Consider the following 16393-nt stretch of genomic DNA (forward strand, 5'->3'; position numbering starts at 1 on the left):
TGCCATGTCTGGCAGAGGTTGCAGCTCTTTCTATTGCATCCCTCTAGCTGTCAAGTCAAGAGCTCCTGTGTCACACAAGGACAAGCAATCTTTTACCTGCTGTGCCATGCTCATGGCAGCAGCAATGCAGATGCCAGCAGCTGATGCCCAGAAGGACAGCCAGCCTGGACTTATTTTCATTACATATCTTTGTCCTGATGTCCTTCTACAAGCTGGGACATTTCTCCCTCTGAGCAGCAGAGGGCAGGAGAGTTCCAAGGTGAGGGCACACTCTCCCCTGTTTATCTGGCACTCAAAGAGAAAGAGAAAATGAAAACCAGATGACTTTCCCTGCCCATGGCAAACACCAGCCTTTCCATCCTTACAGTCCTTCCTGACATCAGCAGCAACTGAAACAACATCCCACTCACCTTTGCCATGTCTGGCAGAGGTTGCAGCTCTTTCTATTGCATCCCTCTAGCTTTCAAGTCAAGAGCTCCTGTGTCACACAAGGAAAAGCAATCTTTTACCTGCAGTGCCATTCTCATGGCAGCAGCAATGCAGATGCCAGCAGCTGATGCCCACAAGGACAGCCAGCCTGGACTTATTTTCATTACATATCTTTGTCCTGATGTCCTTCTGGAAGCTGGGACATTTCTCCCACTGAGCAGAAGAGGGCAGGAGAGTTCCAAGGCGAGGGCACACTCTCCCTGTTTATCTGGCACTAAAGAGAAAGAGAAAATGAAAACCAGACGTGTTTCCCTGCCCATGGCAAACACCAGCCTTTCCATCCTTACAGTCCTTCCCGACATCAGCAGCAATGGAAACAACATCCAAGTCACATTTGCCATGTCTGGCAGAGGTTGCAGCTCTTTCTATTGCATCCCTCTAGCTGTCAAGTCAAGAGCTCCTGTGTCACACAAGGACAAGCAATCTTTTACCTGCTGTGCCATGCTCATGGCAGCAGCAATGCAGATGTCAGCAGCTGATGCCCACAAGGACAGCCAGCCTGGACTTATTTTCATTACATATCTTTGTCCTGATGTCCTTCTAGAAGCTGGAACATTTCTCCATCTCAGCAGAAGAGGGCAGGAGGGATCCAAGGTGAGGGCACACTCTCCTCTTTTTCTGGCACACAAAGAGAAAGAGAAGATGAAAACCAGATGTGTTTCCCTGCCCATGGCAAACACCAGCCTTTCCATCCTTACAGTCCTTCCTGACATCAGCACTAATTGAAACAACATCCAACTCACCTTTGCCATGTCTGGCAGAGGTTGCAGCTCTTTCTATTACATCCCTCTAGCTGTCAAGTCAAGAGCTCCTGTGTCACACAAGGAAAAGCAATCCCATACCTGCTGTGCCATGCTCATGGCAGCAGCAATGCAGATGCCAGCAGCTGATGCCTCCAAGGACAGCCAGCCTGGACTTATTTTCATTACATATCTTTGTCCTGATGTCCTTCTACAAGCTGGAACATTTCTCCATCTCAGGAAGCGGGCAGGAGTGGTACATGCTGAGGGCACACTCTCCTCTTTTTCTGGCACAAAAAGAGAAAGAGAAGATGAAAACCAGATGTGTTTCCCTGCCCATGGCAAACACCAGCCTTTCCATCCTTACAGTCCTTCCTGACATCAGCAGCAACTGAAACAACATCCCACTCACCTTTGCCATGTCTGGCAGAGGTTGCAGCTCTTTCTATTGCATCCATCTAGCTTTCAAGTCAAGAGCTCCTGTGTCACACAAGGAAAAGCAATCTTTTACCTGCTGTGCCATGCTCATGGCAACACCAATGCAGATGCCAGCAGCTGATGCCCACAAGGACAGCCAGCCTGGACTTATTTTCATTACATATCTTTGTCCTGATGTCCTTCTAGAAGATTGGATATTTCTCCCTCTGAGCCGCAGAGGGCAGGAGAGTTCCAAGGTGAGGGCAAACTCTCCTCTTTTTCTGCCACACAAAGACAAAGAGAAGATGAAAACCAGATGTGTTTCTCTGCCCATGGCAAACACCAGCCTTTCCATCCTTACAGTCCTTCCTGACATCAGCAGCAACTGAAACAACATCCCACTCACCTTTGCCATGTCTGGCAGAGGTTGCAGCTCTTTCTATTGCATCCATCTAGCTTTCAAGTCAAGAGCTCCTGTGTCACACAAGGAAAAGCAATCTTTTACCTGCTGTGCCATGCTCATGGCAACACCAATACAGATGCCAGCAGCTGATGCCCACAAGGACAGCCAGCCTGGACTTATTTTCATTACATATCTTTGTCCTGATGTCCTTCTAGAAGATTGGATATTTCTCCCTCTGAGCCGCAGAGGGCAGGAGAGTTCCAAGGTGAGGGCAAACTCTCCTCTTTTTCTGCCACACAAAGACAAAGAGAAGATGAAAACCAGATGTGTTTCTCTGCCCATGGCAAACACCAGCCTTTCCATCCTTACAGTCCTTCCTGACATCAGCAGCAACTGAAACAACATCCCACTCACCTTTGCCATGTCTGGCAGAGGTTGCAGCTCTTTCTATTGCATCCCTCTAGCTTTCAAGTCAAGAGCTCCTGTGTCACACAAGGAAAAGAAATCTTTTACCTGCTTTGCCATGCTCATGTCAGCAGCAATGCAGATGCCAGCAGCTAATGCCCACAAGGACAGCCAGCCTGGACATATTTTCATCACATATCTTTGTCCTGATGTCCTTCTGGAAGCTGGGACATTTCTCCCTCTGAGCAGCAGAGGGCAGGAGAGTTACAAGGTGAGGGCACACTCTCCCCTGTTTATCTGGCACTCAAAGAGAAAGAGAAGATGAAAACCAGATGTGTTTCCCTGCCCATGGCAAACACCAGACTTTCCATCCTTACAGTCCTTCCTGACATCAGCAGCAATGGAAACAACATCCCACTCACCTTTGCCATGTCTAGCAGAGGTTGCAGCTCTTTCTATTGCATCCCTCTAGCTTTCAAGTCAAGAGCTCCTGTGTCACACAAGGAAAAGCAATCTTTTACCTGCTGTGCCATGCTCTTGGCAGCAGCAATGCAGATGCTAGCAGCTGATGCCCACAAGGACAGCCAGCCTGGACTTACTTTCATTACATATCTTTGTCCTGATGTCCTTCTACAAGCTGGAAGATTTCTCCATCTCAGGAGAAGATGGCAGGATGGGTCCAAGGTGAGGGCACACTCTCCCCTGTTTATCTGGCACTCAAAGAGAAAGAGAAAATTAAAACCAGATGTGTTTCCCTGCCCATGGCAAACACCAGCCTTTCCATCCTTACAGTCCTTCCTGACATCAGCACTAATTGAAACAACATCCCACTCACCTTTGCCATGTCTAGCAGAGGTTGCAGCTCTGCCTATTGCATCCCTCTAGCTTTCAAGTCAAGAGCTGTCACACAAGGAAAAACAATCTTTACCTGCTGTGCCATGCTCATGGCAGCAGCAATGCAGATGCCAGCAGCTGATGCCCACAAGGACAGCCAGCCTGGACTTATTTTCATTACATATCTTTGTTCTGATGTCCTTCTAGAAGGTTGAACACTTCTCCATCTCTGCTGCAATGGTCAAAAAGGGTCCAAGTTTAGGGCACTCTCTCCTCATGGCCTCTTGCACTCAAAGACAAAGGGAACATGAAAACCACAAGTGTTTCTTTGCCCATGGCAGACAGTAGCCTTTCCAGCCTGACAGTCCTTCCTACAATCAGCTGGAATTGAAACAACATCCCCCACATCTCTTTTTTGAACTTATTCATGCATGAATAATAATAATGAGAATTTTTCTCTAACTCTTATTTCTGTATGGAAACGATCAGATAACCGGAGGTTTTTTCTCTAAAACAATCCAGCAAATTTGCATTGCTTATCTATGTACGCAAAATGTTTTTGCCATTCATCTCAAATATCCATACATCTGGCCAAATTGTATAGAAAAAGTATTTACAGACATTTGTGGACATAGATTACTTCTGGTCAAGTGGGAAAGAATCCCTAAGCTGCAATCATGAAATTCTTTTATCACTTTCTCTGATTTAGCCAGTGTTACCAAAAGGGAAATAAGACACAGGCTTTTGATAGCAGCTGCCAATTTAAGAATGATAATAACTTTTATTATTCTTGGCTAAGATCAAAGTCCCGCATTTCAGGATTATCTCCAGCTCATCAAGTATAATTAACAGTTTTGGATAGCCACATTATTATATGGCAATATTGTCTTCCTGCAAGGAATTTCATTGTTTTACACGTGCCACAGGTTGTTAATAGATTTCCTGATTACCATTTATTTTTTTTATTGGCTTATGATGACCACAGAAAACTATACAGCAGCACCATAAAAACTTTAAATCCTATCCCATGTATCTGCATTCATACGAAAATAATATTGGAAAGCATTGGTGAAACTAAGATTACAAAATAAAGCAGAGGACAATTTCAGTGAAAGCCTGCAGGTTTCACAGCTCTGTCCATTTCAAACCCCTGAAGACACCCACGGGTTTCCTGCTGTGGGACACAGGCACTCACCTGCAGCTCAGCACTGCCTGCTCATGCCTGCGCACACCTTCAGGCTGGAACCAAGGAAATCCTCAGCAAAGACATCAGTACACTTTTGTTAGGATGACTTTCCTAAAGAAGCATCAAATATTTCTTCTCGAGAAATACTGCAAGTCCCTTTGACGCTAGCCCTTATTTTAAATGTTTAGATTTATGCTTCATTCAGGCGTGCTGTCACTCCCAAAAAGATTTTTATTCCTTTTCATTCTTAGGAACACAGTGATTTCTGCCTTGTTTACTGACTGTAGGCACAGCAATACTCCTGCACCTTCAGGGAAACAGCAAATCCATCTCTTTCACACCCTACTTCTATCAAGCTCATTCACCTTACAAGGTATTTATTGCAAGCAGCTCTTCCAAAAATGGAGATTAACAGAACCTGCAACCCAGGACACCTCAGTAAGCCAGTACTTTTCATCTCCTGAAGGTGTAGGTAGACACAGAGCTGGAACATCTTTTCCAGAGCTGTGTGATGCTGTCTCATCTATGTTCCTTTACTGTTGACTCAGTTTCACTTCTTATCTAACCTGGTTGCATCCCAGGATTTCTGGTGCCAAAAATAAACTGACAGCTTTCATCACTAGTTAAAAGGAAACTGCAATAGGAAAAGCAATTTTTCTGATTTCTCTGTTGATCAAAGATGCTTCATGCAAGCCTGATGCAGTAGAAACAATATCAGCTTTAAAATGACAGTCATGACAGCAGCATTTCCAGAGTACTTCAGAAAGAACTGAGCACTGCCCCAAGAGCTTCAGAGCGGCAGGCTGTCACAGTGTGCCAACCAGCTCAGCTGTGAGTTGGCACTGAAGCTGCACCACAGGGAGAACAAAGCCCCCTGTGCACCCTTGGAGAGCCAAGGGTTGGAGATTCATGAACCTTGAGCTCCTTTCCAACCCGGGCCATGCTGTGATTCTGGGATTCTCACCTTTGCCTCATCTGGCAGAGGGAGGCAGCTCTTTCTCTTGTCTCCCTAGGGCTGTCAGGTCACCAGGGCCAGTGTCACACAGGGAACTGCAAACACTGTGTGTGCTGTGCCCTGCCCATGGCAGCACAGAGGCAGCTGCCAGCAGCTGATGCCCACAAGGACAGCCAGCCTGGACTTCCTTTGATTCCTTCCCTTTGGATCAGCGTCCTTCAGGAAGGCGGAACATCTCTCCAGCTGAGCAGCAGAGGACAGCAGGGCTTCGTTGTCTGGGCATGTTCTCTTCTGGCCCTCTGGCCCTCACAGACACAGGAGGAGGACACAGAGGCTGCTGTAACACAGCCAGCCCTGCCTCTCAGGTCAGCTCTCAGGCCATCCTCTCTCCCCTCAGCAGCAGCTCACTGTTCTGCACTCCTCTGGCCTGGGCTGGCAGAGGTGTGCAGCAGTTCTGCTGATCTCCCAGTGCTGGCCATGTCTGCAGTGCCTGTGTGAAAGACACAGGAAGCTGCCAGCATTGCACTGCTCTGCTGTGCCCCTGCCATCACCGAGTTTGCTGTCAGCAGCTGCTGCTACACGTCCATTCAGGCACAGGCCTTTCCTTCCTGGCCCTCTTTCCCCCCCTCTCTCCTCTGCTCTCTCTCGTGCTCCCCTTTGGCCTGGGCTGGCTGAGCAGTGCAGGCCTTGTTGTTGCTCCCTGGGCCAACTACGTCACGGTTCCCCGTGACTCTGCCAGCTGCTCTGACACAGCGACTGCGTCCTCAGTGTGGATTCCAGAATGCGACAGACGTCCAGAGAAGACTTCCAGGGCTGATGGGAACATGCTGCCATCAAGAACTGCCATGGCTCAGGCCCCCTGGGAATCTGCTCACAGCGAAAGCTGCTGTCACTCTGTGTGGGCACAGCCTTGTCTGTGTAGGCCTGCTCACACTGCAGCCCCTGTCTGCACCAGAACCGTGCCGATCCACCTTCTCTTGGCCTCCTTGCCTGCATGGAAAAGGGCAGCTTGGGCTGAAGTCCCTCAACTTTCAGATGGCCGAGTGAAGTCTCTGAGCCCTGGTGACCCACGCAGCTCTTCAGCCTGCTGACCTGCTCTGCTGGGGCTGTCTTAAAAGGCAGAGGGCACGTTATCCTAATGTCCCCACATCCATCCCTCTTAGCATACTGTAGGCCAGTTCCTAAAAGGACACCTGCACAATCTCTCTGAATGTTAATCAACACGTAGTTGGTCTGTGCACTGCAGAAATTGCACCTAGGTTTTCAGTGGTGATTAGCTATGTGTTTAGTCAGAGGTGCAATGATTCTAATGGTGAGAGAAAGACATTCCCAGCTGTCATCAGGTGGAACACACTTCAGACTGGAATCCTCAAGCAGACTGCAGTCAAGCTTTCTTAATTATTCGTTGTTGTTATCAATTCAGACGCATCTCTGAATTCCTGCTTGAATGAACATTCTGTAATAATCTGCTGAGACAGTGCAAGGCTTGACAATGAGACTATAGTTTATGAAAGCAGCACTTTTTACTTCCTTTACAAGTTCTTATCTGAATGCTAAATGCAACATCAATTCACTTCTCACTGGGTTGAACGTTTTAAATGTTTGGTAAACATAATGGTTGTAATTCTGACATTTATTATGAAAATATTAAAATTCCTTGTAAGTACTTTTTTGTTAGAATGCCAGATGCTAAAGGGATGAAGTGGCACAAGAAAGCAAAATATCTCTGCTGATGGCAGGAAGGACTGTAAGGATGGAAAGGCTGGTGTTTGCCATGGGCAGGGAAACACATCTGGTTTTCTTGTTCCCTTTGTCTTTGAGTGCCAGAAAAACAGAGGAGAGCGTGCCCTCACCTTGGACCCCTCCTGTCCTCTGCTGCTGAGATGGAGAAATGTCCCACCTCCTACAAGGACATCAGGAGAAAGATAAGTAATCAAAATATTTCCAGGCTGGCTGTACTTGTGGGCATCTGTTGCTGGAAAATTTAATGTCAGTAAACTGCCTAGATAATGACAGAATGAGGGTGACAATAGAATGGTACGTAATCACAGTGCAATGAAAAAAGTATGCAGGGTGCAGGAAGGGAGGTGTGGACATTCTGAGTTGCAACTCTTTATTTGCTCCAGAAAGCTCTATCAGAATGGCAGACTGAAGGAAATACTTTGAGTGTTTTTTTAATGTGACTGGATAAAAGATCCGTGTGGCAAATTGAATAACTGAGTGGTAAAGGGACATAGATACCTCACTGTTTCATGGAACCTTTCGATTAAGCACCTGAGCACTGTGTACAGGACTTGGGAATATAAGTATTAGAGGATCATGGAATATCTTTATTTGGAAGGGACCTCGAGGATCATGTATTCCACCTCCTGGTTCCACACCGGACCTCCTATGGGTCAAGCCCTGTGTCTGAGAGCATTGTGCAAATGCTCTTTGGCCTTTGTCAGCTCAGTGCCAAACCACTGCCCTGGGGAGCCAGTGCCAAATTCCATGTATCTAGTTCATCCTACAGAATGATGCCAAGAACAGTTATAGAGATCGACTTACAAACAAAATTCTTGTCTTGAATTAATGGTACACTCACCATTAAAAAAAAAAAAAAAGAAAAAAGAAAAAAAAATCAGAGCCACATTCTTACGCTGGCATTTTACAGTATTGTCAGATTTTTGTAATTCTGTTTTGTCATATAAGATTCTCTCATCGTGAAATAATGACCAAATTCTGTTTTCATATCTAAACATATAAATGTTAAAGGAAACAATGCTGTTCAAGAATGCATTACAACCATTTTTCTCAGTCCCTCTGGCAGCAGAGTGCAGGACACAGTTTGCTTTTACTTGGAGGCGCATCCAGTACGCCTGGAATCGACTGCCCCAGGGGTGGAAACACAGCCCTGCCATTTGTCATGGGGTGATCCGGGCTGAGCTGCAACAGTGGGAGCTCCTGAACACCTGCAATATATGGATGACATCATCGTGTGGGCAACACAGCAGGAGAAGCTTCTGAGAAAGGGAAGAAAAGGATCCAAATCCCTCCAAAAGCCAGTTTTCATCATGGACATCAAGCATGGACAGGACATTGAGATCACAGGAATAAAACGGCAAGATGTACATTGTCAGATTCCTGTGGATAACAAAATAACTGCTATGTCTTCACCGACCAGCAAAAAGGAAACACGAGCTTTCTTAGTGTGATTGTAAACCTTCTCTATCGAGTGACCCAAAAGGAGAATGATTTCACATGGAGCCCTGAGCAGCAACAGCTTCTGAACAAACTGAAAAGGGGATGTGCATCCAGCAGCCCTTGGGACCGGGACCGTCTGGGCAGGACAAGATGTAAAAAACGTGCTGTGCACTGCAGCCAGGGTGAATGGCCCCACTTGGAGCCTCTGGCAGAAAGCCCCAGGGAAGACTCTTTCCTTTTTTGTCTTAGTGAATATCTCAGCCCACAAGTTCCGTTTTGTTTCCAGTTCTCTCCTTCATCCCCTTGGGAAGGGGGAGTGAGTGAATAGTGGAGTGGTGTTTAGATGCCCGCAAGGTTAACCATCTGCTAGTTTTAGTGAGCACTGCCAAGAAAGTTAGCCATTTCATTTCTCACAAACATGGCCATTTTGCTTTTGCTTCCGTACACTCACTCATACAAACAGCCGGTGTCACTGAAGATGGATAAGGCTACACAGGCAGGGAAGTGTTTTTAATCTTGAGCAGAATTCCTGCCAGAAATTGTGAGCTCCATGTGGATATTCTGAAAGACATGCCCCCACTCCTTCATGCTCTGTTACTGCACAAAGGTTGTGATTCAGGCACCGATGTTCTCCACCAGCAAGGAGTTCTCAGAGAGGTTCTGAAGCATGGAACTGCTGGTCTACCTGTTCAGCAGTCTTCTCTGCAAGAAAAGCTCCAAGGATAGTCAGAAGGAGATCCAGTTTTACATTCCAGCCCACGACTGGAAATCTTCTGTGTACTCACCCTGAAGGCTGTCTTGATCTGCGTCAAGCCAGCAGTGTGGATAGTCAGCAGAGGTGGTTGAGAGCATCTAGGCAACATGAGCAGCATCACAGCCAGTCAGCTGAGAGAAAGGATTATCCTGCCTCCTCTATCAGTCTCCTCTTCTAAACAGTTGAGTTTTATGTTTCTGTGACTAGACTGGTCACTCAGTGGATGAGGTATTGGTTGGGTGGCCGCAAGTAAAGAGTTGAGGTAACAATTTAATTTCCAGGTAGAGACCAGTGCAAGTGGTGCTCCTCAGCTGCTGGTATTGAGAGCAGTGCTATTTATTGCATTTGTCAGTGAAATGGACATCTCATTCATTGTATGTACTTGCAGACATCCTATTTTCTGTTTCATATTCTGATTTATGTCGTCAAAGATCTTTCTAGTCTGGCTGTGATTGACACAAAACAAAGAGAAACTGTTAGGCTGAGACACAGGGGATGCCACCAGAAATGCATCCAGTAATCCTTGTCATCTCACACGCTTTTTCAGAGAGCTGAGAACAATATTAGGTTCATCTCTTGTCATCTGCTGATAAAGCCTGATCTTCTGCCAACTGTGGGAACAGGATGATAAATATTTTAACTGGAAGCCAAGGATTCACTGCTGTCATGCCTGAAATGACATAGGAAAGAAGGAGCTCTAGGAGATGATTTACTGTCTGGGTTTAAATGTTTGCATACTTCAGTGTGTCCTAGACACCAGAAAAGAAAGCCATCCCTTTCCTCCAGATCAGCTCAGAGACTAAATGTTATACTATGGAAAAACAGACTTTGTCATTAGCCTCATCCAGTCATTAGTTCACAGGGCTGGCAATCAGATGGGATTGCATGTGTACAGATACATAGTAGTAAAAATGTGAAGCTGAGAAGACTTTATACTAAATACTAAAAAGAGATATGCAAGGTGAATTTTTAGTAATGTTTTATATGCTTTCGTACGTACTCTCTCCACATCTAGATTCTCCATAAGAGAGCATTACTGTAGGCTACTTGGTCCTCTACAGCTTCTGGTCTTCTGGAAAACATCAGTGTTTTGTTATTCATTTGGAAGCTCAGTGTTACGTCCTGTGATCTCTCTAGATTTCTCCATGAGAATATGTAGAAATCTGTAAAGCTCTGATGTCCCTCAGTTCACTACACAAAATTTAAGGGCAGTGCCAAATTCCGTATATCTAGTTCATCCTACAGAATGATGCCATTTTTTTATCTCAGTGAAAAGTATAGCAGTCAGAACAGGACTGGATTTTTGTTCCAGCGCAGACCAAATTTCCTGCCTACCTTCAAGAAAAACTCATCGTGTGTAGCTACAGTTATGAACAGATGCAGCTCCTCTGTTAAAATGTACAGAGAGAATGTTCTCTAACCCTGATATGAGATATTTACTGATCTTGTATCATGAGTGACCTCGTGATTCTTCACGCCTGACAATTTTTAAATAATGAGAAATAAAAACACATATTTTTCAAAACAGGTATAGAGATTGACTTACAAAAAAAAATGTTTATCTTGAATCAATCATACACTCACCATTGCAATTAAAAAAAAAAAAAAGAAAAAAAAAAAGAAAGAAGAAAAGCCACATTCTTACAGTGGCATTTCACAGTATTGTAATTCTGTTGTGTGAAATCAAGGTTCTCTCATCGTGAAATAATGACCAAGTTCTCTTTTCAGATCTAAACATACAAATGTTAAAGGCAGCAGTGCTGTTCAAGAGTACATTACCAGCTCAAACACTGCTTTGGCTATAAAACTGAAGGTAGTAAGGAATTTTATCAAGGAGTTGGAAGAAAACATGTAAGTGTAGATTTAAAAGCAACCTGTATTGTTACTTAGAGTTTGATATAGTGTAATCCAATGCACAGTACTTGTAACGTGTGTTTTACAAAATGCTTTGCAATGTAGGCATCTATTAAGATAAATGCTGCAAGTTCTAATATGTCCATGACCTTTTCAAACAGTTCCTTACTCCTACACATCACTACGAGTAGTTCTTCTGTCAGGAAGGATCACATGAGTAATTAACCTGTGACCTTAAGTTTGGAATTAACTGCATACAGTGGAAGTAAGAGCTGTGGGTTATTTTGCTCTTTCAGTGTTGAACAGCCGAGGTGTTTTGTTTTGGAGGGTGGACAGTGATGGGACAAGTGGGGAATGGCTTTAAACTGAGACGGGGGCTGTTGAGGTTTAGGTTGGATGTGAGGAGGAAGTTTTTCAGCCAGAGGGTGGTGAGGCACTGGAACAGGTTGCCCAGGGAGGCTGTGGATGCCCCATCCCTGCAGGCATCCAAGGCCAGGCTGGATGTGGCTCTGGGCAGCCTGGGCTGCTGGTTGGCAGGCTAGAAAGCCCACAGGACTTTATTGCAGCCCTGGGTGCAGGGGGATCACTGCTCCTAGCATGCACACAGAAGAGCTGGAGCACACAGGTGATGTACATTCCACTTGTGAACATTCCTGCAATTGCAGAGAGCGTGCGCCTGTTCCAATCACTGCTGCACAGATTAAAAACTGATTGCAGATGAGCTGTTTTGGTATGGGGTTCTTGCCAACGGTCTGCAGTGGCTGTGTGATTCCTCGGGGAGTTGCTCTCCAGCCCAAAGGTCATGTCCTAAGTCGACCAGATCCCGTTTGTGTCCAGAAATGGCTGACAACAGATCAGCTGCTGGTCAAGTTTCTAACATCACACTGGCCTTGCTCCAGTGTCTGTGTCATCAGCCCCAGCACATACGGTGCACCTCTTCAAGGCTTTGCAACACTGAGACTCTGCACTTGGGCTCCAGACATCCTGCTGCACCAAGAGGTTATTCTAGCTTTGGTATCTTGCAACTTTGTATATAACTACATCACTGTAACCATAAATGTCTAGGAGCATGGAGATGGAGAAATTCATCTTCCTGTAATTCTCTGTACTGCAGCCCCGGGGTTGTCAACACCTAATGCAATATTGAAATTTCAGTTGAGAAATTGAAAGCTGTCCCTAACAAAAAAAATCTGCATTTGTTATTGAAATCACAGTAAGGATCAATGAATCCAAATGCTTCTAGCATAACCACGATTACAGGCAGTGTTTAGACAAGCTCTTACAGGAAAACCATGAACACAAGGCTAAAGAGAGACTAAGTGATGCACTCTGCAGGAATACTCATGGAAGTCTTCACAGTGCAGGAGTCTGATCTGATTACCGATGCTGTGCTTTAAGTACCCCTTATCATATCTTTTTTTTCACTGTTGTGCAGGGGTTGGACTCAGTGATCTCTGGAGGCTGGAGATGCTGTTTGCTAATGGCAGATGGAGAGAGGAAAAGCAAGTCCAAGGCATGCTGTGCATAGCCACCACATGGCATCTGCAGAATTTCCCCCTGCACAAAGGAGGAGCAGCTCACAAGCTTGGCCTGGGCCAGGGAAGGGAGCAGACAAACATCTGGACCGACCCCAAACGAGCTGGTTCTGCAGGTTGGGTGTCTTCTGCTGCTTGTCTCACATCCTGCTGCTCAGCGGTAGATTTGTTCCTGCTCAGTGCTAACAGGAAACTCACACAGCATTTCTGTTCCAGCTGTGCCAACGCTTTGATCCCTTGCTGCTTGGATGGGGCGTTTGAAGAATGATGCCTGTGCTGATGTCCAGCCAGGCTTTGGGGATGAGTCTCCACACCAGGGTCCGTCTGACAGGACTGAGGGCTGGGGATCCAGCCAGGTCGAGTCCAGCGTGCTTTGCTCTTGTTCTTAGTGCTTGTTTTTGCTCAGGAGGGCAGGAGGTGAACCTCGTGAACCAATGCCTGCAGACGGGGTTTGCAGAGAAAGAGGTCCTGCAGGCCTTGTGTGACAGCCACGGAGCTGCAGCGAGGCTGCATCAGTGTAAAACACCAGAGATCCACGGAGGTGTGAAGGGGAGCTGTGGGCTGCAGTCACGCAGGAAGGGATGTGCATGCTCGGGGTTTGGTTGTTGTGTGTGTGTTAAGTGACTGTGATACCACTGCTGGGTCAGTGTGAGTGTACGGAACAAGTGTGACAGCCTTTTTGATGGAGCCCTGTGAAAGGAGTCCTATGGACTTGAGATCCAACTATCAGCCTGTGGGCATCATCCAGGAGTTGGGGTAGGGGATGAGGCAAGGGAAGTTGGGCTGAGAAAGGGATAAAGCAGTCTGGCAGCAGTTCTGTGTTTCTCCCATCTCCTGCTTTATTTCCTTCCAGGTGAAATAGATGGGTGCTGCAACATGCCCTTGAATGTAACAAAAGCCACTCTAGTGTGGATTTGACATGGGCCCAGCACTGCAAGGTACGCTGCTGGGAGGAAGCGTCCATCTGGCTGAGGGCAGGAAGGCCCTCCAGAGGGATGCACTGAGGCCAGTTGTGCGAGGCTCAACAAGAGCAAGCGCCAGGTCCTGCGCTTTGGTCATGACGACCCCGTGCCAGCTTCTCCAGGATTTGGCTGGGGTAGAATTCCAAGCAGCCCCTGATTCCAGAACGTTGGGCTGGGCTGTTGGAATCTTCTGCCCTTGTGACTGGTCTTGCCTCCCCACCCTGTCCGTCGTGGTGGAGCAGCCTGGTGGCCCTCAGTGATGTCATAAGGGCTAGAATGAGGGGAGGAGCAGTGCATGCTGCGTCCCTTCATTGGAGCGCTGGAGCTCTGACTGAGCAGCTCGCTTGTTGCACTTGTGCACCGACTGCGTCCCTTTGTCTTCACACCGTCCTGTGCAGCACCTTGTAGGTAAGCTGAGACAGTGTGGGAGAGACGGGGGGACAGTGAGTGCTGAGAACTGCTGGCTGGCGGAGCTCATAGGATCACATTATCTCCATCAGCAGAGGGGTGGCCATGAGGGACAGGGAGGTGATCGTCCCCCCCTGCTCTGCTCTTGTGAGGCCCCATCTGCAGTACAGTGTCCAGAAAGACAGGGAGCTGTGTGAGAGGGTCCAGAGGCGAGCCACAGAGATGATCAGGGGACAGGAGCACCTCCCCTGCAAAGACAGGCTGAGGGAGCTGGGCTTGTTCAGCCTGGAGAAATGAAAGCTGTGGGGTGACCTCATGGCAGCCTTCAGTACCTAAAGGGAGCCTAAAAAGAGGAGGGGAATCAACTCTTTGAAAGGGTAGATAACAGCAGGACAAGGGGAAATGGTTTCAAGTTGAAAACTTAAGTTTTTAAGTTGAGGGAGGGCAGATTTTGGTTTTTCCCTCATAATCTTTGCTAAACCCTGGAAGCAAACTGACCTGCTCTTTCTCTCTCCTCTCTCCACCCTCTGCCTGCTTCCCTGCTGCAGCTTTTGCTCGTGGAAGATCAGAGCAAAGTGACAAGGAACGGCTGCGGATTCTTGAGATTTCTCTCCCTCGTTCTGATCTCTTGCCAGGTACCTGCCATGCTTTGTCCCCCCACATGCTTTAGCAGCCCGTGACGCCCCGTGTTTAGTAACACAGCCTCATCCAGCTTTGATGGGACGCTGGTCACGTGTGGGTTTTCTCCACGTGCTCTGCAGCTCAGCCCTCAGAAGGATGCTGTCTGTGGTGCTGTGACCAGCTGGTCTACAGGAAACCAATCCCTTAGGCAAAGAGTCCCAGCCCCAGCTTGTGCAGAGCTGCACAGCATCACCAGGGACACCAGCAGGCGTGCTTGGGCTGTGTGAGTGTGCCCGACAGCTGTAGGGAGCACAGCAGAGATGTGAACAGAGAAAATAAAAGTGTGTTTCTTTTCAGTTCCAGCTTGTCACACCTACGCTGATGGCTGTGGCGTGCAGCGAGATCAGCTGTGGGCCTGACCTGGCATGGACAGAGGTAGAGTATGAAGCTCTGATTGGTCTTTGTTCCCTGACTGCAGCCAGCAGAGTGAGCCGCAGATGTGCTCTCCTGCTTTCCAAGAGAGCTCCTCTGTGGCAAGACAGCAGTGCAAGTGTGGCAAGTTTATAAAAGTACCAGAGCCATCTCGGCTGTGGTGTTTGTCCTCTACTGACTTTTCCCTTGAAATGGCTGCAGAAACAACAATCATTCTCTGCTCTGTTTGGCCTCGCTGTTGGTTGGACTGCTCAAGAGAGCTGCTTGGTGCTTGCAATGGCACTGTTTGCACCTTGTAACTGCAGCCGTAGCTTTGGTTTCCCTCTTCACGGTCTCCTAGCATCTTAAACAGTCAGCCTTCCTGCACAAAGAGCGCAGGAAAGGTGGGGGCAAAATGGACAAGGCCACCTGTCTGCGTCAGTGCCATTGCTGATTAGTCTGGGTGGGGAGAGATGCATCTTTGCTGGCGTGTGCCTGCTGCACACCAGGGAGAGAAACAGCCGTTATTAGACTTGCAGTTCCTTCTGAAGTGCCCATGATAAGGACCAAGTGCATTTCCTGCAGCTTTCTCTGCAGATGTGCTCCTCACCTTGAAGTCCTCCCAGCTCCTCACCGTGGCCTGTGCTCTCTGTTTCAGACTGAGAACAAGGGGAAGCCCCTGCTGGACCATGAGGTGGCACCTGTGAATGTTCCAGCTATTGCTGCTGCCCATGTCGTTAAGAGATACGTTGCCCAGGCAGCGGATGAACTCTCCTTTGAGGTAAGCAGTTCAAGGCATTCCTTGTTGCTCAATTTTACAATGGCAAATGCCTTCAGAGCTGCACTGGTGCAAGTGCTCTCAGGCTCGGCCATGTTTGGCAGTGCAGAAGAATGCAGTCATTTGAGCTGTGCTTTCCTCCCAGCCGTGCTGAAGCTGGGATTGACACTGCAATCTCTTGCAGGTGGGAGACATCATCTGTGTCATCGACATGCCACCAAAGGAGCTGACCCCCTGGTGGAGAGGCAAGCTCGGCTTCCAGGTAGGTACAAGCTTCAGACTGGAGAGTGCAACTTCAGTAAAGGCAGGAATCTCAGCTTGGAGCTGCTCTGCCTGCTCAGGATGCCTAATGGACATAAACAGTTTCCCTGTGTCGGTGTCAGGGGACCTTGCCTTTGGCTGCAAATGATGAAAAATTATTACCTTTATGCTGTGAACTATGGCCATTTTCTGCTGGA

General features: G+C 47.4%; 1 long non-coding RNA gene across 1 annotated transcript in view; it reads left to right on the forward strand.

Annotated features, from left to right (window-relative positions):
* Positions 1–13785: 13785 nt before the first annotated feature.
* The window catches only part of LOC149912493 (uncharacterized), a 215133-nt gene continuing 212525 nt past the window's right edge, over positions 13786–16393 (forward strand). The window contains exons 1-2 of the long non-coding RNA XR_016461418.1: positions 13786–14125; positions 14674–14760. This is a non-coding gene — a long non-coding RNA (uncharacterized LOC149912493). The remainder of the gene's footprint in view (positions 14126–14673; positions 14761–16393) is intronic.

This window comes from Phasianus colchicus, chromosome Z (genome assembly GCF_987193195.1).
Source record: "Phasianus colchicus chromosome Z, bPhaCol1.hap1.1, whole genome shotgun sequence".
In the NCBI taxonomy this organism is placed as follows: domain Eukaryota; kingdom Metazoa; phylum Chordata; class Aves; order Galliformes; family Phasianidae; genus Phasianus; species Phasianus colchicus.